At 41.4% G+C, this 26,188-nt stretch overlaps 1 long non-coding RNA gene across 1 annotated transcript in view; it reads right to left on the bottom strand.

Annotated features, from left to right (window-relative positions):
- The window catches only part of LOC105104540 (methylglutaconyl-CoA hydratase, mitochondrial), a 102,119-nt gene that overhangs the window by 15,391 nt on the left and 60,540 nt on the right, over positions 1–26,188 (bottom strand). Inside the window, exons 7-9 of the long non-coding RNA XR_010378649.1 lie at positions 17,912–18,108; positions 14,427–14,735; positions 10,256–10,274 (exon numbers count right to left, since the gene is read on the bottom strand). This is a non-coding gene — a long non-coding RNA (methylglutaconyl-CoA hydratase, mitochondrial). The remainder of the gene's footprint in view (positions 1–10,255; positions 10,275–14,426; positions 14,736–17,911; positions 18,109–26,188) is intronic.

Raw genomic sequence — 26,188 nt, 5'->3', positions numbered from 1 at the left:
ACTGTAGTTTAACTTTCTTAATTAACTTTATAGCTTGAGAAAAGGAGAGCAAAATTAAAACTCGCAGAAAATGCCAAAGATTGAATTATTCTACTGAAAACTTTTGGATCACTTATGATTAAAATTAGATCAAGATAATTAGATTAAAGTTAAGAAAGATATACATTTCATATCACTGTAATACACAAAGAACCACAAAGAATCTAGAAAAGCAGTTCTTAATCTTTTAAAAAACAATGTAAGCCATTTTCAAATAAAACATTACACAGAAACTCAACATTTATAAAGCAGAAAAAGTGAGGGAGCTGTAGTTGAAGAAAGTAGAGACTTCACAGCCTCACACCCTCAGTCCCACCCTCAGTTCTGTGAAGTGCAGCCTGTGAAGTATGGAAGATCACCTAGTTGAAAAACTCCATTTTCCTTTTCCCTTTTTCAGCGCTGCTTTTCTGCTTACCTCTTCAGTAAGACCCACCTCGAATCTACCTGTTCCACCAGCCCTCTGACTCAGTGAGGTTGAAATTAATGATTCCTTCCACAAAGGTACCACAGGAGTGTTAGTCATATTGTAAACTTCATTTCCAGCATTTCCAGTATTCTCCACATCACACCCTTCATTTCCTGCCTGAAAGCTTCTCAAATAGTGGGCAAGTTCCTTAATCTGTATTAGTGATAACTTGTCAAATAGAAGACCCTCAGTAACATTGTTGAATATAGGGGTAAAAGGTAGGTTAATCAATGGCTAAAGGGGAAAATGATTTTTAAAATTTCTAATGCAAAGAAATAAGACCTGGATTGAGAAGAATCTCTAGCTTCTATGAAAAGTCTGGAGCATTTATGTATGTTCAGAATTGATGTCTGATTCCCAGTGCAGATGTGGCCCCTTTGGGCTGTTAAGTTCTGTGGAAACTTAAGCCTATTACTAAAAAAAAAAAAAAAGAAAAGAAAAAAAGAAAAAGGTAGATTATAGGGTGAAAATTAATTTTAAACACTCCTCCTGATGTGAAATAATTTCTATCCCATTAAGAACATTCCATTTAATAAAAACTGGAGAGGCAGGAATGTTTGCCAGATCCTTCTTACAATGTACTTGGAAGTATTAAGGTATAATAGTAGTGCTTTACAGTGATACAGACAATGGCATTAGCGCTTTGTGCCTTTCAATGCTTATGTGAATTGTAAACATTATATTCCAAGAAGATGCTTTGTGTCTCACTCTATCTTGACTCACCATTGCTGTCACCTTGGTGTGTCATTTTGATACCTGTTGTGTCATTTTGATACTTGTCCAAGACTACTGAGAGAACACTGTAATAACCAAGCCCTGAACACAATTACATTAGACTCCAAAGAAACCAGGGTAAACGTCTTTAAAACTGAAAATCCAATCAGTTGCATTTGTACATTGCTAGTGTTCAAGACAATTTCAAACTGAAGGATGACCTGAAGGAAAGCAAGAAGACTCTATACTAGACATTTTAATAAAGTTTTAAAACACCCCCAAGCCCCAAAACCCACTTAGAGGAATCTTTTCTCCATTACCTCCATGCCTAGAATAACTGGAGGCGGGTGTTAGTGAATCGCGGACCTGATCTGAAGTATTGCTCGCTGTAGAAAAGCTGACACACAGCCAACATCACACTCAACCATGAGAAGCTGAAAGAGCGTTCCCTCTCACATCAGGAACAAGGCAAGGTGCCCACTCTCGTCACTTTTATTCAACGCAGTTTTAGAAGCAATCAGAGAAGAAAAGGAAATAAAAGGAATCCAAATTAGAAAGGAAGAGTAAAACTATCGCTGTTTGCAGATGATATAATTCTATACATAGAAAATCCTAAAGGCATCACCAGAAAAATATGAGAGCTCATCGATGAATCTGGTAAAGTTGAGGGATACAAAGTTAATATACAAAAAATCTGTTGCATTTCTACACACTAACAACTGTACACCAAAAACCATAAGACACTGAGGAAAGAAATTGAGAACAATGCAGAAGGAAAGATACACCATCTTTTGGGATTGGAAGAATTGATACTGCTAAAATGGCCCCACTACCAAAAGCAATCTACAGATTTGATGCAATCCTTATCACATTACTGCCAGCATTTTTCACAGAACTGGAACAAAAAATTTCTTTAATTTGTTTGGAAACACAAAAGACTCCAAAGAGCCAAAACAGTGTTGAGAAAGAAGAGAGCTGAGAAAATCACACTCTCTGACTTCAGACTATACTACAAAGATATAAGAATCAAAACAGTCTGGTACTGGCACAAAAACAGACATACAGATCAATGGAACAGGATAAAAAGCCGAGAAATAACACCACACACTTATGGTCAATTAAGCTGCAACAAACGAGGCAAGAATATACAATGGAGAAAATACAGTCTCTTCATAAAGTGGTGCTGGGAAAACTGGACAGCTGCATGTAAAAGAAAAAAAAACTAGAACATTCTCTAACATCATATACAAAAATGAAGTAAAAATTGGATTAAATACCTAAATGTAAGATTGTATATTACAAAAATATAGAGGAAGACAAAAGCAGGGCACTCTTTGACATAAATCACAGCAATATTTTTATGGATCCTTCTACTAGACTAATGGAAAGAAAACCAAAAATAAACAAATGGGACCTAATTAAATTTAAAGTTTTTGCACCATAAAGGAAACCACAAACAAAACTAAAAGGCAACATATGGACTGGGAGAAAATATTTACAAACAACGTGTCTGAAAAGGGACTAATTTCCAAAATAAACAAACAGCTTAAGCTCATACAGCTTAATATTAAAAAAGCAGACAACCCAACCAAAAAATAGGCTGAAGACCTAACCAGACATTTCTCCAAAGAAGACAACCAGATGGCAGATAGGGACATGTAAAGATCTTAACATCGCTAATTATTAAAGAAATGTAAATCAAAACATCAAAGAAATGTATCCTCACAACAGTCAGAATGGTTGTCATCAAAAAGTCTACAGACAATAAATGGTGGAGAGGAGGTGGAGAGAAGGAAACCCTCCTACAGCGTTAGTGGGAATGTAAATTGCTGAAGTCACTATGGAAGGCAGTATGGAAGGCACTTAAAAAAACTAATAATAGACTTACCATATGATCCAATAATCCCATTCCTGGGCATACATCTGAAGAAAATTCTAATTTGAAAAGATACATGCACCCCAATATTCACAGCAGCACTATTTACAAGACATGGAAACAAACTAAATGTCCATCAACAGATGACTGGATAAAGAAGTCGTGGCATATTTATATAACGGAATACTACTCAGCCATAAAAATGAAAGAAACAATGCCATTTGCATCAACATGGATGGGTCTGGAGATCATCATACTAAGTGAGGTAAGCCAGAAAGAGAAAGAAAAACACCACATGATATCACTTATGTGTGGAATTAAAAAAAAGACAAATGAACGTACACACAAAACAGACTCAAAGACATAGAAAACAAATATATGATTGCCAGGGAGGAAAAGGGGGTGGGAAGGGATAAATTGGGAGTTTGAGACTTGCAGATACTAATATAACATAAACAACAAGTTCATACTGTATAGCACAGGGAACTATATTCAATATCTTACAGTAATTTATGATGAAAAAGAATATGAAAATGTATGTATGTTCACGTATGACTGAAGCATTATGGTGTACACCAGAAATTGACACACACTGTAAACTGACTATACTTCAATGAAAAATACATACACAAAAAAGAAAGAAAAGGATACATGCACCCCAACATTCAAAGCAGTACAATTTAAAATAGACAAGACATGGAAGCAACCTGAAAGTCTATCAACAGATGAATGGAAAAAAGAAGAGGTGGTATACACCCCCTAGAATATTACTCAGCCATAAAAAAGAATGAAATAATGCCACTTGCAGCAGCATGGGTGGACCTAGAGATTATCATACCAAGTGAAGTAAGCCAGACAAAGACAAATATCATATATCACTATATGTGGAATCTAAAAGATACAAATGAACTTATTTATAAAACAGAAACAGATTCACAGACATGGGAAACAAACTTATGGTTTACCAAAGGGGAAAGGGAAGGAAGGATAAATTTGACATTTGGTGTTAAAAGATACACACTACTATACACAAAATGGAGAAAAAGCAAGGACCTACTATATAGCACAGAGAACCATATTCAATATCTTGTAATAACCTATAGTGGAAAAGAATCTGAAAAAGAATAGATACTTATGTGTATAACTGAATCACTTACCATACACTTGAAACACTATAAATCAACTATACTTCAATAAAAAATAAAAATTTAAAAAATGCAAGAAAAAGAACATACGTAGAGATAACAAAGCTTAAAAAGTCATGGTGTGTGGGAATAGAAGAATAAGGGAAAGGCATATTTGAAATACAGTCTTCCTGTTACTTAACATAATTAATCTCATGAGAAAAAGCATTATTATTCTATACTTTACACAAAGAAACTAAGGCTCCAATATGACTAACCTGTCCAAAATGACACTGATAGTAAGTGGTAGGTTGTACAATAGGCGGAGAGATGGAAGTGCCACTAGAAGAACGCCTGAGAAGAGCAGAAGAGAATGAACGATATGTAGCAGCCACCTTATTAAGTGCTTTATTCTACAGGCAACAGGGAAAAATGGAAAATTTGAGGACTTTAGCAACAGTAAAGGGTTGCCATTTTCATTTGATTCAGCTCTGTCATTTGGGGAAAAAAGGGGAACACTTCCTAACTCATTCCATAAAAGCCAGCTTTACCTTACTAGCAAAAACAAAGTTATTACAAGAAAGGAAAACTACAGGCCAGTATCTCTCATGAACATAGAGGCAAAATTCCTCAACAAAATATTAGCAAATCAAGTCCAAGAATATTTAAGAAGAATTATACACTGTGACCAAGTAGAACTTACCCTAGGTATGCAAGACTGGTTCAATGCTTGATTGTAAATAAATGTGATTCACTACCGCAATATAACAAAAAAGAAATAAATCATATCAATTGGTGCAGAAAAATCAGTTGATGAAATCCAACATCCAGTCATGACAAAACCTCTTAGAAAACTAGGAAAACAGGAGCATTTCCTCAATTTGATACAGAATTATCATGGACCAAATGCTCTAATCAAAAGACATAGGGTGGCAGATTGAACAATAAAAGAAGAACCTACAATATGCTCCCTATGGGAGACCCACTTTAAGGAGAAAGACACATACAGATTGAAAGTGAGAGGATGGAAAAAGATATTTCATGGAAATGGAAATGGCAAGAAAGGAGGGGTAGCAATACTCATATACAATAACAGAAACCTTTTGTCACAAAATGTTAATGCCATCACTTTCATTCTCTTGTTCACCTTCATTCGTTTCAGCGCTGTGTCCTGCTGATTCTTCTGTACTTCAGAATCCTGTTTCAAGACACAGGAAGTTGGGTACCTGGAGACTTTGTATAGAATAGCAATAATAGACTTGAGAGCTGGAATATTTCAGATTAGATATCAGCTCTCAGCATGTTCTAGCTGCATTTACTTAATATATCTGTGCCTCTGTTTCTCATCTGGAAAATGGTGGTTCTACTTACTCCTCCTCCTCCTCCTCCTCCGTAGGGTTGCCCTGAGGATGCACTAAATTAATACATGTCAATCACTAGAACAGAAACTGGCACATATGTGTTAAGTAAGTGCTAACTCCTTAATCAGTCCATTCACTCGACAAAAATGGGCCCCCAGCAAAGAAGGGTTACGAATCAGATACAATAAGAGCTCAAAGAGGAGAATGTTCAATTCAACTTGGGTCTGGTAAAGGGTACTTAGAATCTGTATAAGCAAACGGAATAAAAATTGCCATCTCAGCTCACTTTGTCAAACCAGGGTAGGCTTATATAAAAGGAAAAGGAAAATTCTTCAGGTCTAGTTTAATTTCTTAGTCCTCAAACCTATAAAGTTAATGTTGACAGAGTCTATATCACAATGTCAATGTTAATGTCTTCTGATCAGAACTAATCTTCCAAAGGGGTTCTTCAGTGTTTCCAGACACCTACAGATTTCTGCCTGGGGAGAAACTGACAAAGCTTTTCAAACTTGACCTCAGCCTGCAGAAAAGCTTCTGCAAGCACTGAACAGGTTCCACAGCCTCTCCCTCCAAACTCCTCTTCCAGAGAAGCACCTTCACCAAAAGAAAAGCATCCACAATGGTAACTCTATGGCTTCTGTTCCAAGTTTATTAGTATGTCCCAAAACAGCCACAGAGTAGGCCACGCCAAGTAGCTGAGCCTTGACAAATGGTTTCCTTTTCTTCTGAAAAAGGACAGAAAGCAACACTTCACTTAGTATACTATTTCCCTGATGCTAAATGTTTTCTCAAGTAAGAGGAAGGAAAACTTGGAAAAGTTGTGTGCGCGCACATTCGCACGCGTGTGTGTGTGTGTGTGTGTGTGTACATGTATGTACGGAGGTTGCGGGAGGAGACTAAGTAGAGTGCTAACAAAAAATGTTACATAGGAGGATGAAAGCAGGAATTTTCTGACTTTGATAACAGATTCAATACTCATGACAGAATCCATGTACTGACAAAATTTTGTCCCCAGTGACACAGCATCTGGCTATTCACGTAAATCCAGGATGTTAATCCCATGTTCTTAAGTAAAAAAATGAACATTACAAAAATTTTCTGGACACCAAGTTTCTACAAAGAATAACAGCCTTTAAATATCTGACAAATAAGGTAGGGAGTGTGTAGGTTTAATATTTCCCCCCAAGTATATCCAATTAAATTAACTGGCTTCTGTTAATGTGAAGTATTTTTCATGTTTAAAATCTTTTCATGAATAAAAATTTTCAATAATTTTCAATTGAACAATAACTGAGCAAAGACACAGTGGTTCAAAAAATTACTGAAAAACAATTAAGATAACAGTACAACAGCCTGACAACAGACTGTGGCCTGAATTCCCTTACTGAAGAAATAGAAATTCACAGGAGTTCCTGCATATTTATTACCTAGTTCTTGAAACAACACTTGATTACATTAAACCAAGAAGAGGAAAAGCGAATTAAAACTGTATAAGCTAGATCTGCAAACTTAATTTTAATAAAAGTTGCAGCTTTGTTGATTCTGTGAAGTATACAGTTTTATAACTGAAGTACGCAATGATCACACAATTAGACAATTAAACAGAACTTAACTCATCATTCCAATTTTAAGTTAACGACTATCATATACAATGTACAGCTTATATAATTCCACAAAGATTGAAGACACTAGGAAAGGATAAGAGTGGAAAAATAATAGAAGAGGGGGCAGTTACACTGTGTGAGCAGTGAAGGAAGTCGTTTGTTTCTAAAGCGAGGGAGGCAAGATCACAGCAGACAGCTAAATTACACAATACTCCAAGTGTGTATTCAAGCATCTGAAAAAAGTAGGTTCAACAGCATAGATGTAAAATTGCTCTCCGAAAGCTTTTAGCTATTATTTGATGAGTCAAATATTCATCACATTGAAATAGATGTTTTAACTTAACAATCAAAATGTGGTTGACCTCAAATGATAAACTACATTTCCTTCTCTGACTTTACTATCATTTTGTGATTAGAATAAGAAAAGAAGAACAGTATTAAGAAACAGAATGAAGGTTAAGGCAGGGTTCATATAATTTACATATATACAAGTTCTTTCTACTTCAAGACTTCTAACTTACCAACCTTCATCCATACTAACTCAGTAAGATTCCACAGCAATGGCATTTCAGAGGGGAGGGTATAGCTCAAGTGACAGAGCACATGCTTAGCATGAACGAGGTCCTGGGTTCAATCCCCAGCACTTCCTCTAAAAATAAATAATAAAACCTAGTTTCCCCTCTGCCAAAAAATAATAATAATACAATAATAAATAAATTAATTAAAAAAAGAAATGGCATTTCAACTCTACCATTAACAGAGCATATTAGTGGTTTTGAGGTGTAATCTTAGAACTGTACATCATGATATTTACTTCTGTAGCCTGTTTTTTGAACTTGTCTGTAAAATTGAGAGTTTCTCCTTAATTAACCTTACTGATGAAGTTTCTTATGTTGAATCCTGTCAAGTCAAACAGTGTAAAAGAATGAGAGTCTAAAATGCTGGTGAAAAGACAAAAGATATGAGGGACACAAAAGTGGAATTTTAAATGCTGAGGAAACACTAAATCATTCTTTTAAATTTATTAAATTGAAACCTTAGAATGGTTTTGAGAGATCACAAATCACTCAACACATGACAAGTGTAACTGTAATTAATAGGAGATGAGAAATAATTGGTATAGTGACAAACTCTTGCTGGCTAAGCGTTCATCACGAACCTGGCATAATCCCTAGTCTAATGTTAACTGGGAAGATAGGAGTTTGTTGGAGAAAACAAAAGCTAAAAAGAATTAAGGTGCTGATAAAGTGTTTATTTCAATCCATGAATGATTGTGTATATTTAAGTCCTATTCAAATTGCCAGGACATCAAACTGAAGAACAAGGTAGTGATGACATGTCATAGCTACTAAGATTTTCCCCATTAATTGCTTGGGAAAACTGTCAAGATAATGTTACCTTTTATAGTATATTTTCTGTGGACATAAAACTGGTCTGTTTTTCAAAAATTATTGATTCACATATACACACATTCATACATACATCACACACTATTTTATACATATTATATTAAACAATTATGCCCAGTTTTGAAGTTTTGAAGGATGAGTTTATATTTCTATTGAAAACATATTCAGGGACTAAAAGCATAAGCCTCTTTCACTCATTTTATATTCTCAAATTTACTAGTTTATGAAGATCCTTTTGGAATTCATTCTATTCCAAAATAGAAATTGATTTTTTAAAATTGTTTATATTTTTTTTTTGTTGTTTTTCTTGGGAGATGAAGGTAATTAAGTTTATTTTTTAATTAGTTTTTTTAATAGAGGTTCTGGGGATTGAACCCAGAACCTCATGCATACTAAGCATGCACTCTACCACTGAGCTATACCATCCCTCCCCTGCAAAATAGAAATTTCTGTTGTTTCCCAAATGTCTATGTTCTGTCTCTTTAATTACATTATTCAAGTTCTTCACAGGAAATGACTATGTTTCTATCTATAACATCTAGTCTAAACAAATACGTATACAAATGAACTTACATATAAAATAGAAACAGACTCCCAGACATAGAATACAGACTTGTGGTTGCCAGGGGTGAGGGGGGTGGGAAGGGATAAACTGAGAGTTCGAGATTTGCAGATACTGACTGGTATATATAAAATAGATAAACAAGTTGATGCTGTATAGCACAGGGAACTATACTCAATACCTTGTAGTAGCTCACAGTGAAAAAGAATAGGAAAATTAATATATGCACGTCCATGTATGACCGAAGCATTGTGCTGTACACCAGAAACTGACACAACACTGTAAACTGACTAGACCCGAATCAAAAAAAAAAAAAAAGAATATAAACAAATACTTATAGAATGAAGACTTAAACTAAAAACTTTGGTAATTATAAGGCAGCATAAACCAAGATACTCTATATCAACACTTTGCATGGCATTCACCTTCATGTTATATTCTCATTCATTTTCTTCCTGAAGAAGAGACTGTCAACACAAGCCATTGGTGCGTCTATATATAACTAAAATTATAAGACAGTTAATTGGGAGAATCTTTTATGGTTTCACTTATTTTTTTAAAAAAATTCAGTATCCATTTTCTTCAGTTCTAATATATTTTCTGAGAATGTACATAAAGTATCAGTCTATGTAATAAGAAGTCCCACTTCAGTGAAAAACAAATGAATATGAATATATACAGGTACACGTTGCTTAAAGATATCAAATTGCCTAGTGATAATAAAATACCACTTTTACATTATGCTTCACACTCATACAAAACAATTAACAATAACCTTTAAAATAAAAGGCTAAAAATTTAGCTTCAAAGCAAGCAGTATATTGACACGCAGAAAAAGAGTTCAGTTTCATTTGGGGCTGCAGTCATGCTTCTGAGACCAGCAATATAGAATTTTGGATCACTACTTTTAACGCTAACATGCTTCAAATGTACACCTTGCACACACATGCACACACATACTCTCATTCTTATTCTTTCCACTCTCTTCTCCATAAAGACATATAGTCAATATGAAAGATACAGAGCACATGGTAAATAGGAGTCAATAAAAACTGGTTGGGAAATCGTGTAAAAGACATAAAAATCATGAAAATACTTACTTCATCAGCCACCATACACCTGAAAAAAAAAAAAAAACCAAATTAATGTCTTAATTACCAAAGTCAAGTATTTTAAAAGTTCTGCCACAAAATAGTTCAGAAATGTTCAAGTCCTATGCCAGAGACAGGGACGCCAAATGGTGCAAGAATTTCTCCTTTTCTCATGATACAACATGCCCTGCTCAGGGGAGAGGGACCACTGTGGCACGACAGTTAACGGAAGAATTTCTGACTGCCAGCATAGCTTCCTAGTCCGGTGAGCAGGAGCCCCGCCTCACGCAGAGCACCTCCCCACTTAGCTCTTCCCTGAAGCCAGATCTCGTGAGATTTGTCCATTTCCTCCTGAGACTAAGCCCACTATTCAGACTAGGTGAACCTGTTGGCACTCAGCTAAGTGAAAGCATTTCTTACAGCTTGTGTGGCTTCCCTACTGCAATGAGCCACGTCCCAGCCTCTCACAGGGCACCTGGCAACTTACCCTCTTCAGTGGAGCCAAAACTCTACTGAAAGATTTGTCGGTTCACTCACCACCCTATGTTCCCTGTTCAGGAGAGAGTAATCCCGTTTACATGGCTCTGAATGAAAGCATTTTTTCACACTAAGGCTTTCCTTTCTGATGAGCAGTAACCCAGATTCCTACAGGGCACCTCAACACTAATCCTTCTCAGGTGGAGCCAGATAGCACGAGATATGCCTTTTTCTCGTGAGACACAGGCCGCTCCCTCTGGAGGAAGTGATTCCCCTTACTGGAAATCAATTCCCATGTTTTTGGAAAATAAAAACTGTCTCCATTTCATGATGGTGTCCTTCAACACTCTGGAGACTAGGTCCACAAACTATCTCTAAGGTTCTCTAATCTTCTCAGACGAGCGTGAATCCAGCCTCCCTCAGCCTCAGAAGCCCGTCCTCTCCCCAAAGTCCGAGGAATATCAGGAGGTTTCTCCCTTTTCTCGTCAGACTGTGTCCCCAAATCCAAAGAGAGGAATTCCTATTGCTCTCCTGTTAGCAAAAGCCTTTTTTTTTTTAATCCTCTCTATGGCTTCCCTTCTCCAGGGAGTAGTTGCCCGCCCTCTCTCTCTGCACCTCACTTCTTATACTTTTCATCGTAGCCAAATCTTGCAAGATTTCTCCCTTTCACACGAGATTAAGTCCCCTGCTCAAGGGAGACGAATCCCGTAGGCAAGCCAGGTAATGAAGGCATTTTTTACGGCCTGTATGTTTTCCCATCTCCACGGAGCAGTAGCCCGGCCTCTCTCACGGCACCTCACACCTTATCCTCTTCACTGGAGCCAAATCTTGTGAGATTTGTCCCTTTTCTCTTGGGATTAACTCCCCTCTTCATGGCAGAGGAATCCCACTGGCAAGCCTGGTAATAAAAGCAATTTTCTCTGTATGGCTTCCCTTCTCTGGCCAGCAGAAGCCCAGCCTCTCTCAGGCCATCTCACACATAATCCTCTTCAGCTGGAGCCACATTGCATGAGATATGCCTGTTCTTACATGAGACTCGGCCGGCTCTTCTGTACAAAGTCATTATCCCTCACTGGAAACCAATTCTAATCTTGTTGGAAGGGAAGAAATGGCTTCATCTTCTGATGGTGTCCTTCATCTCTCTGGAGACTAGGTCCACACACTACCTTTAAGACTCTGTGAAATTCTCAGATGAGCATGAATACAGCTTCCATTGGCTCCAAAAGCCCAAGGAATATCAAGAGATTTGTCCCTTTTCTCATGAGACTAAGTCCCCACCTCAAAAGGGAGGAATTCCAATTCTGCTCCTGTTAATAAAAGAATTTTTACTCTCTGTGTGGCTTCCCTGCTCCACTGAGCAGTAGCCCAGACTCTCCAATGACACCTTACACATTACCCACTTCACTGGAACCAAATCTCAGGAGCTTTGACTCCTTATCTTTTGAGGCTAAGTCCCTTTGTCAGGAAAGTCGAATCACACTGGCATGAGTATTATGAAAACATTTATAATGGTCTATGTTGTTTGCCCTCCCCGTCAGGCAGTGCCCCAGCCTCTCTCATGGCACCTCACCCTTATCCTCTTCAAGAAGCCAAATCTTGCGAGATCTTACCCTTTAACTGAGGCTATGTCCTCTGTTCAGGGGAGGGGGATCTCTCTGGCATGCCTGTTAAGGGGAGAATGTCTGACTGCCTGTGTAACTTCCTAGTCTGGGGAGCAGGAGCCCGGCCTCTCTCAGAGCACCTCCCCACTTACCCTCTTCAGTGAAGCCAAATTTCGTGAGATTTGTCCCTTTTCTTGCAAGACTAAGTTCACTGTTTAGATTAGTCAAATCCCGTTGCCATTCTTCATGGCGTCAGGAGTGCCCGTGACATCTGCCCCATCGGACTATCTCCATTCTCTTCACACAGGCAGAGGGTGAGGCACCTGGCCCTGTATCTCTAGTAGTAAGTTTGGCTACAGTGGTGGAGGCAGCTGCAACGGGGACAGGTGCTGCCACCTCCCCAAGTCAAACCACGTCAAATATCTCAGCTAATCTACAGCTATCTGCTGCCCACACAGAACATGCTCAAAAAATATCCAGAACTTGTCTCTGACCCAAGAAGCCCAAGAACCTCTGACCCAAATGGTCACTGAGAGTCCTTGAGCCTTTCATTACCTGCTGGTCAAAGATCCTCTTGTGTGAATGTCAACCATTCTGGTGAGGACAGATACGCCTCCAACAACTTAGAGAAGGTGGGAAATCTTTCAAAACAAAACTAAAGGGTTTTTGTTGTTGTTTTTGTTGTTTTTTTTTAGCATGTTTTGTATCGAAGTATAGTCAGTTACAATGTGTCAGTTTCTGGTGTACAGCACAATGTCCCAGCCATGCATATATATATATACATATATTCGTTTTCATATTCCTTTTCATTAAAGGTTATTACAAGATATTGAACATTGTTCCCTGTGCTATACAGAAGAAATTTGTTTTTTATCTATTTTTATATATTGTGATTAACCTTTGCAAATCTCAAACTCCCAAATTTATCCCATCCTATCTCCTTTCCCCCGGTAATCATAAAATGTTTACTATGTCTATGAGTCTGTTTCTCTTTTATAGATGAGTTCATTAGTGTCCTCTTTTTCCTTTTAAAGATTCCACAGGTTGTGATATCATTTCATTATTTAAGTGAAGTTAGCAAATTCCTTAAACCCAGAGGTATCAGGCCTATATTCCTTTCTCTCCTCCTGCAGAACGGGGAGACTGGCTACATACTGGTTTCTAAGTACTGGTCATCAAACTGGGGGGCCCATTTCTAACCTCAATGTTCACACTGATTGTCCAGTACCTTGGCAACACCTCCTGTCTACATTCAACGTCTCCCCCACGTAGTGGTAAGAGGAATTCATCCTGTGTGAGAACCACTGAGGCTCATGTGGTCAGTTTAACACACCTGTGGCCTCAGGACTCCACAGCTGCACACCCACCTGTGTGAGCCTCACAGGGCCAGCCTCCTCTCCACTGTGCCCAGGCAATAAATCTCAGGAGGACTCCCAACCTCTTTCCTCCTCTCTGCTGACCTAAGCTCAAAGTAGCCAAAGAAGGGTTCCCTCCTGCCAGGGCCACCTTGCTCAGGACCCTAACAAAGGTGCTCACCCACCATCCTCTCCTGGCCTGTTTTCCAGCCAGCCAAGCTCAACTCAGCTTTGGGTGATGTGTGTGGCCCTCTGGGTATGTTGGGTCCCTTCTCTGGGTTGTGTGAATATAATAAATTCTTAATTTCCATACTTCTCCAAGTGTGACTCCCATGTCTGTATAGAAGTTATCCCAAAAGGACCCCAACTAAGGGGATTAACCCTGTTTACACAACAATCAGTGTACTGGACTGTTCTGGATTTTTCTCTGATTTTGCCTTTCCTAGCCAAGGCCCTTGCACAGCTAAGGGGCCAGGAAAGCAGTAAAAAGCATCCACATGCTAATTTTGATATTTCAAAAAGCCCCAACAGGAATCAGACCTTTACCACCAACGCTGCTGACTAAGGTCTTAAGTCTTCCTTTTGAAACCCTGTTTCAAAACTCGGTTTCGTCAGCTCTGGGTGACGAAGCTCACCTCACTGTGCTGCTGCCCATGGCTCTGAGGATTCACTATAAAAATGGAAAACTATTAACTGATACATCTTTCAAAGCATAATAGTGTAATAGAATAATAAAAAAAGACTCACCTGACAGCCTGGGTGAGATCCAAGCATCCTGAAGTCCAGTTCCCCTGCTGCGTGGGGATGCAGAGCCGGCTGGAGGGAGTGCATTTGCACGACAGTGTATTAGTTCAGACAGGGTGTTACTTTTCTCAGGCTGCGTAACAAAACACCCCAGAATGGGGTCTGAACCGACAGATGTTTATTCCTTCTCAGTTCTGGAGGCTAGAATTCGAAGGGCAGGGTGGCTTCTCCTGAGGCCACTCTCCTTGACTTTTAAGACAGCCGCCCTTTCCCCGGTCCTCACATGATCTTCCCTCTGTATGTCACCTCTTCCTATAATGACAACAGTTGTATTGGATTAGGACCCACCCTGATAACCTCATTTTACACTGATCACCTCATTGAAGGCCCTCTGTTCAAACACAGTCACACTCTGAGGTGCTGGTGGTTAGGGCTTCAACCTTTGCATTTTGAGGGGACACAGTTCAGCCCATGACAGATGGCATTTGCCACTTTGATGGAGTTGGCCCTTAAAGATAGCAAACTGGTCACTGACACAGTGATATGTTTGAATCCTCAAAACAGAGGATAAAATAAACACCACCCATGACTCTTGGGGACCCAGGAGGTGTGTGGGGACATGCTGCAGGCCTCTCCCCAGAGTCCGGGGCCAGCACCTTCTGTGACGGCCCCAGCATAGTCAGAGCACATGGACCATGCAGAGAAAGACTCGGGGGTCTGCTGGGAGCCTGAGCTGAGTGCTTGTCTGCAGAGAGATCATGAGTCCCTATGGACTAAGTTGTGTTTTTGATTTCAAAGAGCTCTTCTCTTTCTAAATGGTTTCGAATGAAAATGGATGTAACAGAGCATCTTTTCAATTTAAATTTGACTCTGTTGTTTCCTTCACCACCTTGTTCCAAACTGCTGTTTGGCCTGGAGCCATCATCCCTCAGGACCTCGCCTTCTGGGGGAACAGGAAGCACCCCGAACCAGGCAGCAGGAGCGGAGGCGCACTTGCACTGCAGGCCAGCTCTGTCTGTGGGACAGCCCCCAGGCCCCCCGCGTCCACTGCTCACACCGGGGCCTCAGGCGATGCTGGTCCCCGTAGCCGTTGGCACTGGGGCAGCTCCCTGCATTCCCAGCCAGCCTGTGGCAATGCCTTTTCCTTCATCGCTAACCCCATCCTTTGACTTTCTTCCCAAGCCTCACTGGGATCATGTGAAGTGCTGCCTGTGAGGGCTTGTAAATCAGCAGAGGACAGAAGCACACACAGCCCTCATTCAGCTGTCTCCACCTCCTGTGGTATCTCTGGGAAGCTGTGAGGTACCCAGAGCAGAAATCCCCAAATATTAGTTCACGGACAGGCCAAAGTCACCCACCGCACAAGGGGCTCCACTCCATTGACAGGCCACCTGTCCCTCCTCTGGGGCAGTGAAGGCTTGACAGCGTAACTGTGGGACTAAAAGCACAGCTTCCAAGAGCAACTTTCAAAAGCTGATAGTGGCGGTGGGGGGGGATGGGGTGGGCGGGGAGGGTGTATAGCTCAGGGGCAGAGCACGTGCTTGAGGTCCTGGGTTCAATCCCCAGTACCTGCATTAAAATAAATAAATACACCTAATTACTCCCCTTCAAAAAAAATTTTTTTTAAGCTGATAAAGGGTGCACAGTCTCCCAGCGCTGTACCCAAATCCATCTCCACACACAGGGCTCTGGCCGCAGTTCTCCCAGCTGTGATGTGGAGATCATCAACACACCCACTTCCCTTCTCCATCTTCCTCCCTGATATCTGGTGGGAATACAGGGAGAACATGCATCTGGCCTGCTTTCAGTGGCTCTTGGAAGCCACTCACTTACCTCGGGCCCCTGGACCACTCGTGTGGAACCTGCTGTGTTCTCTGCCAACATCCAGGGAACACGGCAGGAGTCTTGTCTATTCCATTAATCAAAATATCGGGAGGTGTTTGGTGCATGCATCTCTCTGCCATCAGCAAGGCACAATGTAAGAGGAAACCTCGAGACAGGATGTAACCAACCAACGTTCCTCTGGAAACCAGCTGCTCAGTTCCGTTGAAAGAGAGAGCTGTGATGTTCACTCGTGTCTTAAGGAGCCTGGGAAGTGACTGTGTCACTTCACCCTCACCTGTGCAGGCAAAGGAGGGGACCTGGCCCTGACAAAACAATGCCCTTGAAAGCAACCACTGGGGCCAACAGATGTCTTTTTCTGTGTCTTTCACAGCAAGCTGCTCCCCCACCACCAGCGCAGCTGGCCTTGCTTGCTAAGTGTGGTCTTCTCCTGTTCCTTATCTTCCATCTAATGAAAGGTCCTTTCTTTTAAAGGGAATCTTCCTTCCACAATTTATCACACCTACCCATAATTCGAAGCTTTAAGTTTATTCACGTAAAGAAAAAGTGATACATGGGCTGGCACATTTCCAGTCTGTGTCCAGATGGCTCGCCTGGGAACCCCGGCTTGCGGTGGGGTGGGGCGGGGGGGAGCGGGATGGGGCTGTGCTAATGCATGTGGGAGCGTTATCAGGGAGACAGCTCCATTCCCCCACCGGAGCAGGTCCATAAACCATCAGTGTCATCTCGTGACATCTGGGATTTGTTTTCAGATACTCCAGAGAAAAGGGAAGACAGGAAGCCAGTGTGGCAAAATCTTGATAATTTCTGAATCTAGATTGGGGATGTCTTGGTTGGATCCCCCAAGGCTGACTCTGGTACAGGAATCGAGAGGTGAACAGAGGCACATGAGGGAGGCAGGAAAGGAATGGAAGCCAAATATGGGGGGCAGGGGTTCATGAGCATCACCTGGGGCTGTTCTGAGAAACTATGGAAGTCCCAAGGGCCACCCCCTGAGGGCAAGGGCTTTGTCCACCAAGTCCTGAGCCCTAGGCAGAACCACGGGCATCTGAAGGAACTGTCTACACGGAACTCCAAAGCCTGAGGGGTGTGGGCGGGGCACCGCAGTCTCTCCTACAGCAGGAATGCATCGACCCTTGTATTATTTTCTCTAATTCTACACACATCTGACATGTCCTCAGGTAGGAAAACAGGCCAGGCTGATCACTGGAGCAAGAGCTGTGGTGATAATTCACACTCTTCCAGGGAAGAAACTTGCTTAAATTCAAACCAGTTCGCCATGAGGACCGTGTCCCATGTTTGCTTATTTCAGAGAGCTGTCTTCTCTCACATCAGCTGGAGTTTCACCTTTCATTTGCTTTTAAAACAGAAACAAAAGTGCCTGTCCCTTTCCCACCATCCCGGTGGCTGGCTGGATTGGTAGCCGTGATGCAGCCCAATCCAGCAAAAATGCAAGAGATGGGTGTCTCCTCGAGGCTGTAAAATGAGGTGGGAATTTCAAGGTGCATAAAGCCACAGTCCTTGCCCTGAATGAGCAACCTTCTAGTCGAGGAAACAAGAAATGCACAATGGAACAGTTAAGAGGACAACAACAAAAGATAACAGAAAAGTTTCAGAGTATGAGTCTAATTCAGTCACTCATTTACCTGGGAGAAAGCCCAGGCCCGGAGGTTTTCCAACCTGGTGAGGCCCAGATGACGTAGGCTGGCGTGAGGTGAGAGGGGAACGAGGCAAAGTTAGCCACCAAGGAGAGAAATTGAGTGCATATGACTTCTCTTGTTGGGTTTGTTTCATCTTGGCCCGGGAGAAGGTCTGAGCCAGAGGACACAGGATGGCCCACAAGCTGTGGAGAAAACCAAACCAGGTGAGGTGGTGACCCCAGGTCACGGGCAGAGACCCACTGATCTCTTCCCCACCCCACTGCCTTCTTCCCCACCCCACTGCCATCCCACCTCCACCTCACCCATCTTGGAGCCGCCCCTGCTGCCATGTCTTTTGGGGACTCTCTGAGAAATCATCTTAGTCAGTTTGAAGGGTTCAAAGAATTAACTGGTGATGCCCTGGGAAGCCTGCAGTCCTGTCCTTACTGCTTCTACAGCCATGAACAATTTGATACCATTCATTCATTCCGTCAGTCAGTCACTGTGATGGCTAATTGTCTGTGTCAGCTTGATTGGGGTGCCCAGATATTTGGTTAAACTTGATTCTGGCTGTGTCTGTGAGGGTGTTTCTGGATGAGATTAGCTTTGAATCAGCAGATTGAAGTAGACTGCCCTCCCCCATGTCGGTGGACCGCATCTAATCAGCTGAAGGCCTGACTAGACTAAAAGGTGGATGAAGGGAGAGTTTGCTCTCTCTGTGTGACTGTCTTTGAGCTGGGACATCAGTCTTCTGCCTTCTAACTGGAACTAGGCCTGGAACTTAGACCATCGGTTGCCCTATTTCTCAGGCTTTAGGACTGAGACTAGAACCATACCATTGGTTCTCCTGGGTCCTCCTGTGTCTCCAGCTTGCTGCCTGCAGACCTGGGACTTAGCCTCCATAACCACATAAGACAATTCCTTATAACAGTCTCATAATAAATCACCCCAGTGGTCTTCAAGGCAGAAGTGCCGCCCCAGTGGGTCCAGACAGCCGAACACAGAACCAAAGAGGATTATTCTCAAGTCTTAAGATCTTCTTGATTCTTCCTCACTTTGTTTTGTACTTGGTTGGGACCTGTCATTGCATTTTGGAAGCACATTTGTCTGGCCTCACAAGTTCACAGCTGGAGAGGAATTTTGCTTCCGGGTGAATTATAGCTCAAGTCTAATCCATACCTGATTGAGATGAGTCTTTAGACTTGAGAGTTGATACTGAATGAATGAAGGCTTTGGAGGTTGTTGGCATGAAATGAATATATTTTGCATGGCAGAAGAACATGAATTTTGGGGGGGCTGGGGGCAGAATACTGTAGAATGAATTGTGCCTTCCCAAAATTGCTGTTAAAACCCTAACCCCTAGTGTGTTGGTATTTGAAAATGGGTTCTTGGGGAGGTAACTGGGTTTAGATTAAGTCATAAGGACGGGACCCTCATGATGAGATTAGTGTCCTTTCAGGAAAAGACCAGAGAATTTGCTCTGTTTCTCTTCTCTGTGAGGACACAACCATAAGGTAGTCATCTGCAAGCCAGGAAGAGAGATTCACTGGGGAACCAAATTGGCTGACACCTGGATCTTGGACTTCTAGCCTTCAGAACTGTAAGAAATAAACTTGTGGTGTTTCAACCACCCAGTCTATGGTGTTCTGTTACGGCAACCCCAGCTGACTAAGATAACCACTTACTCCCCCAGATTTCTCAGTCTCTGCAATGTAGCTAGTGCTAATGCAGGGACTCCAGATGAGCGCCCCTTCATCCAGCTGCTGTTAACAAAATTTCCCTAGATCAGGTGACTTAAACAACAGACATCGATTTCGCATGTCCTGGAGGCTGAGAAGTCAAGATCACGGCACAGGCAGGCTTGGTGTCTGGTGAGAGCCCACTTCATGATTCAGAGACGGCTGTCTTCTCACTGTGTTCTCACATGGTGCAAGGCTCTGGGGGCCTCTTTAGAATGACACTGATTCCATTTCTGGGGCCTCCACCCTCATGAGCTACTCATCTCCTCAGGCCCCACCCCCTAACACCATCACACTGGGTGTTAGGCTTTTTGGTTTTTTTTTTTTTTTTAACATTTTTTATTGAGTTATAGTCATTTTACAATGTTGTGTCAAATTCCAGTGTAGAGCACAAATTTTCAGTTATACATGAACATACATATATTCATTGTCACATTTTTTTTTTTTGCTGTGAGCTACCACAAGATCTTGTATATATTTCCATGTACTATACAGTATAATCTTGTTTATCTATTCTATGTTTTGAAATCCCAGTCTGTCCCTTCCTAACCTCTGCCCCCTTGGCAACCACAAGTTTGTATTCTATGTCTATGAGTCTGTTTCTGTTTTGTTTGTTTCTTTGTTTGTTTTTTAGATTCCACATATGAGCGATCTCATATGGTATTTTTCTCTTTCTGGCTTACTTCACTTAAGACTGACATTCTCCAGGAACATCTATGTTGCTGCAAATGGCATTATGTTGTCATTTTTTATGGCTGAATAGTATTCCATTGTAGAAATATACCACTTCCTCTTATTCAGTCATCTATTGGACGTTTAAGCTGTTTCCATGTCTTGGCTATTGCAAATAGTGCTGCTATGAACATTGGGGTGCAGGTGTTTTTTGAAGTAGGGGTCTTTCTGGATATATGCCCAGGAGCGGGATTCCTGGGTCATATGGTAAGTCTATTCCTAGTCTTTTGAGGAATCTCCATACTGTTTTCCACAGTGGCTGCACCAAACTGCATTCCCACCAGCAGTGTAGGAGGGGTCCTTTTTCTCCACAGCCTCTCCAGAATTTGTCATTTGTGGTCTTTTGAATGATGGTCATTCTGGCTGGTGTGAGGTGATACCTTATTGTAGTTTTGATTTGCATTTCTGATAATTAGTGATATTGAGCATTTTTTCATGTGCTTATTGATCATTTGTATGTCTTCCTTGGAGAATTGCTTGTTTAGGTCTTCTGCCCATTTGTTTTTTTCTTATTAAGTCATATGAGCTGTTTACATATTCTGGAAATCAAGCATTTGTCAGTTTCATTTGCAAAAATTTTCCCCCATTCCATAGGTTGTAGTTTTGTTTTACTTATGGTTTCCTTTTCTGTGCAGAAGCTTGTAAGTTTAATTAGGTCCCATTTGTTTATTTCTATTGCTTGGGTAGACTGCCCTAGGAGAACATTTTTGAGATGTATGCCAGATAATGTTTTGCCTATATTTTCTTCTAGGAGGTTTATTGTATCTTGTCTTATGTTTAAGTCTTTGATCCATTTTGAGTTTATTTTTGTGTATGGTGTAAGGGAGTGTTCTAGCTTCAATGATTTACATGCTGCTGTCCAGTTTTCCCAACACCATTTGCTGAAGAGACTGTCTTTATTCCATTGTATATTCTTGCCTCCTTTGTTGAAGATTAGTTGACCAAAAATTTGTGGAGGGTGGTGGGTTTCAACATATGAATTTGGGCGGACACGAACATTCAGACTATAGCAGTGTTGCATTGCTCGACCACGTGGGACCAACACAAACCAGGGGGTGAGGGGGTGTTCCCAGCATGCATACTGCCTTATGCTGTCCTGTCTCCTAGGGGACCAAGACCCCCACCCTGTGTCTGGGGAGGCCAGTTCTTGCTCTGGGCCTGTATCTGCCTGGGAGAATCAGTTGCCTGATGAATTCTGAACAATCAAATTGTGTTTTGACTAGAGAAGGACCTGAAATTCAAATTAATCCCTAGTGAACTCTTAACCAACAAAAGCTGTTTAAAATGTAAAAATCACTCCTCATGTTTGGATCCTTTGTAGAAGTCCAGCTTTGCATAATGTATTTTGCTTGGAACAGAGGGTATGAACCACCAGCTCCCACCCATCTTCCCCTTTAAGGAAATGATTCAGAGTGGCTAGAAGGGCAAATCATTTTCCAGGCACATGCTTGATTCAGCCTGAAAGTTCTGCTTTGAGGAATGTTGACCACCAAACCTCTCTGTCTGTGCTGAGTGACTCTGTCAATTTATCTGTTAGTTAAAGCCTTTTGTTGAACCATAGTTGTCAGCTATGGCAGAATGGCAGATACATTAGGGGTTAAATTAAACATTAAAATCTGAAAAACACCATCATAATTCCACTCCCAGCTTGGAGAGTCATTATGTCAGAAGCTGGACTCTCAAGCAATAGCCTGGGAGAAATGTTTATGGTATATACAGCAGAAAAACATTCAATCATTTTACTCTATGAATATCACATGCTAATTCATAAGAATGAAATCTATTGCCCTACTCAAAAAATTACCCCCAACAGTCCTTCCCAAGACATCCCTACACAACTCACTGCCAATGCATGGAGGTGGACAAGACACCCCAAATCTCAGGGCCAATAGCCTCATTAGTCCTTCTGGTCCTCACTAGCCCTACAATCCCCACTCACCCCCATGATTTTCACTGACCTTCATGAACCTCACTGACCCCCATCATCTTCAGTGACCCCATGGTTCTCACTGACCCCATGATCCTCACTGACTCCCGTGATCCTCACTGACGCCCATGGTTCTCACTGACTCCCATGGTTCTCAGTAGCTCCCTTAGTCATGTACTGCAGACCTGGGCTTTATTGACCTTTTAGAATGTCACTTTGGCTGGGAATTTGGCATTTGTATAAGGCCTTTTGCCTCTAGATTCCCCACTGGAGTCAAGAATTTGACCTAGGCTTCATGAAGACACCACTCAAGATAGATTTTCAGAATGTAACTCTTGACCAGATTGCCATGTTTCCCCACAAAGTTGGGGGTGACAGTGATTCAAGGAGTCTGTAAACATGTGACCAAAAGACAGTGTTACCATGAAAAAGGGCTCAACATCATTAATGATCAGGTAAGTGTAAATTAAAATCAAAATGAGACTGCAATGAATGCCCACCAGAAGAGCTAAAAATAAATGACTGACAATTTGAAATGCTGGTGAAAATATAGAGCAGTCAGAGCCCCCAAGCACTGCCGGTGGAAGTGTGATCCAGTGCAACCCCCTTGAGAAAAGGTCTGGTCTCTTCATATAAACTTAATCATAAACCTACCACATGACGGAGCAATTTCAATCCTAAATATTAACCCAAAAGATATGAAAAACATATATGCACAGAAAGGCTTCTACAGGAACATTCATAGCAGGTTTATTCATAACAGCCAAAAACAACTATATACCCATCAGTAGGAGAATATACACACAAATCATGATGTATTTGTACAATGAAATGCAAAATGGGACAACTGACATAGTTAACATGGATGACTCTCAAGAACATCATGTTGAATGAAAAAAGCCAGACACAAAAGAATATGGACTCTGTGATTCTATATCTATTAATTTCTTGAATAAGCAAAACTAATTGTGGAGGGAAAACAGTCAGTGGCAGCTTCTGGTGGGGAACGAAAAGGACAACTGGGAAGGAACATGGGGGAAGTTTGGGGTGATGTAGATGTCCTGTGGGTGAAGCTCAGATCACACAGCTGGAAGAACTTCTCAAAACTCACTGAATGGTCCACTTAAGATTTGTGCATCTCATTGTATGAAATGTTCCTCAAAAAAAGAGCTATCCATTAATATTTACATTTTAATTAATGTTGTACGTGCTGAAGCACTTAGGGAGAAAGGTATTAATATCCACAACTTGCTTTGAAATACATCAAAAAATAACATGGGCTGATGAAGGAGGAGAAGAATATATGGATGGAAACTTAACAGAGGCAGGTGTGATAAAATGTTAATGGTGGGATATAGATTGTACAGGTGTTTACTATAACCTTTTCAAATTTTCTGTAGTTTGAAAATTTTTGTAACGAAATGTTGGATGGAAGGGGACAGAAACATTTAAGGTGCCTCCTGGTTTATAGTTTCTTATCTGTAATTGACTTTCCTGTCTACGCTGTCTGCCCAGGTGGCTCCAAGGGAAAAGTGGAGGATGGGATGCACACAAAGTCCTTTCAGAGTGGAAGAGGAAAGGGGATGGGATGGAGTGGGAGGCAGATGATGAGGGCAATGGGGAGTATGTCAGCCAGGGTTCAGTCACTGACACAGAAGCAGTAGGAGATCTGTATTAAGAGGTTTGTCATAAGGAAATGATTCACGTGGTTTTGGGGTCTCATTGAACAAGTATGAACTTTGTCAGGTAGATAGTGGGAAAGAACAGGAACCCTCAGGCAGAGACTGAAGCTGCTGTCGATGGTAGATTTCTTTTTCCTCAGGGAAGCCTAGGCTCTGCTCGTGAGGTCCTTCAACTGATTGGATCAGGCCCACCAATGTCATCCAGGATAATCCCCCTTATTTAAAGACAAGTGATTGAAGACTTTAATCACATCTATAACATACCCTCACAGAAGCACCTAGATGGATGCTTGGTTGTATAACTGGGGACTGCCGCTCAGCCAAGCTGACAGAGAAAACTCCGGGAAGTCTCTGCAGAAATCTCTGAGAAGCTGTGAGTTAGAGAGCTTTTGTCTGTGTTCCCATTTAAGACTGCAGGAAATGATGACCATTCAGACACACCTGAGAAGTCTCACCCACACTTTTCCTAATGAACTGCAGAAATTCCAGTTTCTTAAACAGATTTCTAACCAGCTTGGGTCAGTATTTATGTCTTCCCTGCTGATTAGTTAATGAGTTCAAAATGAACTCAAAAACCATGGCACATGAGCCCCATCTTTTTTATGGGAATTAGTTTTATAAGATGAACCATGGGAAGACCCAGGAGCCAGGAACAGGCCAGGATCCCACAGCATCTGTGGCCACGAGCAGAGGAGAGCCAGGATGTGACCGACACTCAAAGCAGCTGAGCACAACCCAGGAAGGGGCTGTTCTAAACTACAGGTGCGTCACTCACTGAAAGTCTCAACTTTTCTTTTGCATCTTGAGAAGACAAGATCAGTTCTAGGGAAATGAGCTTCCCAGTCTTCTCTGTACACCAGACATAGCAATTAAAATGCACACAGCCACTGTCACTGAAGTAGACTCACAACAGAGGCCCAACCGCTCATTAATTAACACATGGGAAGATGTTCAAAATCATTAGTGATCTTAAAGCATAAAATTAGACCAAGGATACACCGTTTTTGCTAACCAATCTGAAAAATAAGAAGAATGCCCAACACTGTGAGGGTTTAGAGGAGCAGGCTTTGCCAAGTATAAACTGGCACAGCTCTTTCGGAGGCAATTTGGTGACAGGCATGAAGGCAGATCCATGGGAGGTCCTGCCTTCGGCTCGTGGCTGTCTGTGCAGAGGTGTGGCCATGTCATTATTTCTGGGAGCAAAATATTGACAGCATCCTAACAACTCAGCACCATGGGAATGTAGAAGGAAATGAGGGTCTATCTCTGATGGACCATCAGCAAGAAGACAAGCAGTGCTCATGATGACGATGTAAAGCCACGAGAACAATGTTGTGAAGGCATAGAACATGCAGTATCTTCTGTGATTCATGCTGCTGTGGACACAAACGTGTACGCTGATAAGACGTCTTCATGCTGCCGTGGACACAAACACATGCACGCTGATATAACGTCCTTTCTGCCATTGTCACAGGAAGAACACTCAAAGAATGTGCAAGAGAAGACTACAAGTTGTATTTGGGAGTGGGATTGTGAGTCACTGTTGTCTCTTTTCCAAATATTCTGAGAGGTGATTATTGCTTTTACAATACGGAAAAGAAATTATGAGCCTGTCTAGCTCATTACAGCTTCTTGTGGTTTCATGCCTATGGGATCCCCGAAACCAAACTTCAACTGAGGCCCATGAAATCCAAATTACTTTTTAAATTAAGTGGCAGGAAACCCTGAACACATATTTTGCCTCCATTTTGGCTAATAGGAACCAGACACCAGGCTTCAATCAAACTGTCATTGTCTAGTGGTCTGGAACCCATTTATTCCTTTGCTCACTGAGCTAAAGATATTTGACTCTGCTGCATTTTTTGTTGATTAACACCTTGGAAACCTTAGTAATTGCCTGAGATATGCTCTTTCTATGCAATAAAAATGAACGTGCAAACATTAACATGGGAATGCAAGAAATGTCTCATTTTTTTCAAAATCAAATGAGATCTGCGTCGAAATCCCTATCCCACACAGCTGGTAGAAAATTCAATCTCTGTCTTTATGGGAACCTCCTCCCAGCTCTCCAGGGGGCCACATGGTTGTCCTGGGAGCCTAATACCAAGCAGATTATTCTGAAAGGTCTTCTGTGTTTTGGTTGACAAGGCTCACTGCTTGTGTGGGTGCACAGCCATTTCCCACAAAGCTCTGTAAGGGCTTT

This window comes from Camelus dromedarius, chromosome 32 (genome assembly GCF_036321535.1).
Source record: "Camelus dromedarius isolate mCamDro1 chromosome 32, mCamDro1.pat, whole genome shotgun sequence".
In the NCBI taxonomy this organism is placed as follows: domain Eukaryota; kingdom Metazoa; phylum Chordata; class Mammalia; order Artiodactyla; family Camelidae; genus Camelus; species Camelus dromedarius.
This window is presented reverse-complemented; position numbering and strand designations above follow the sequence as displayed.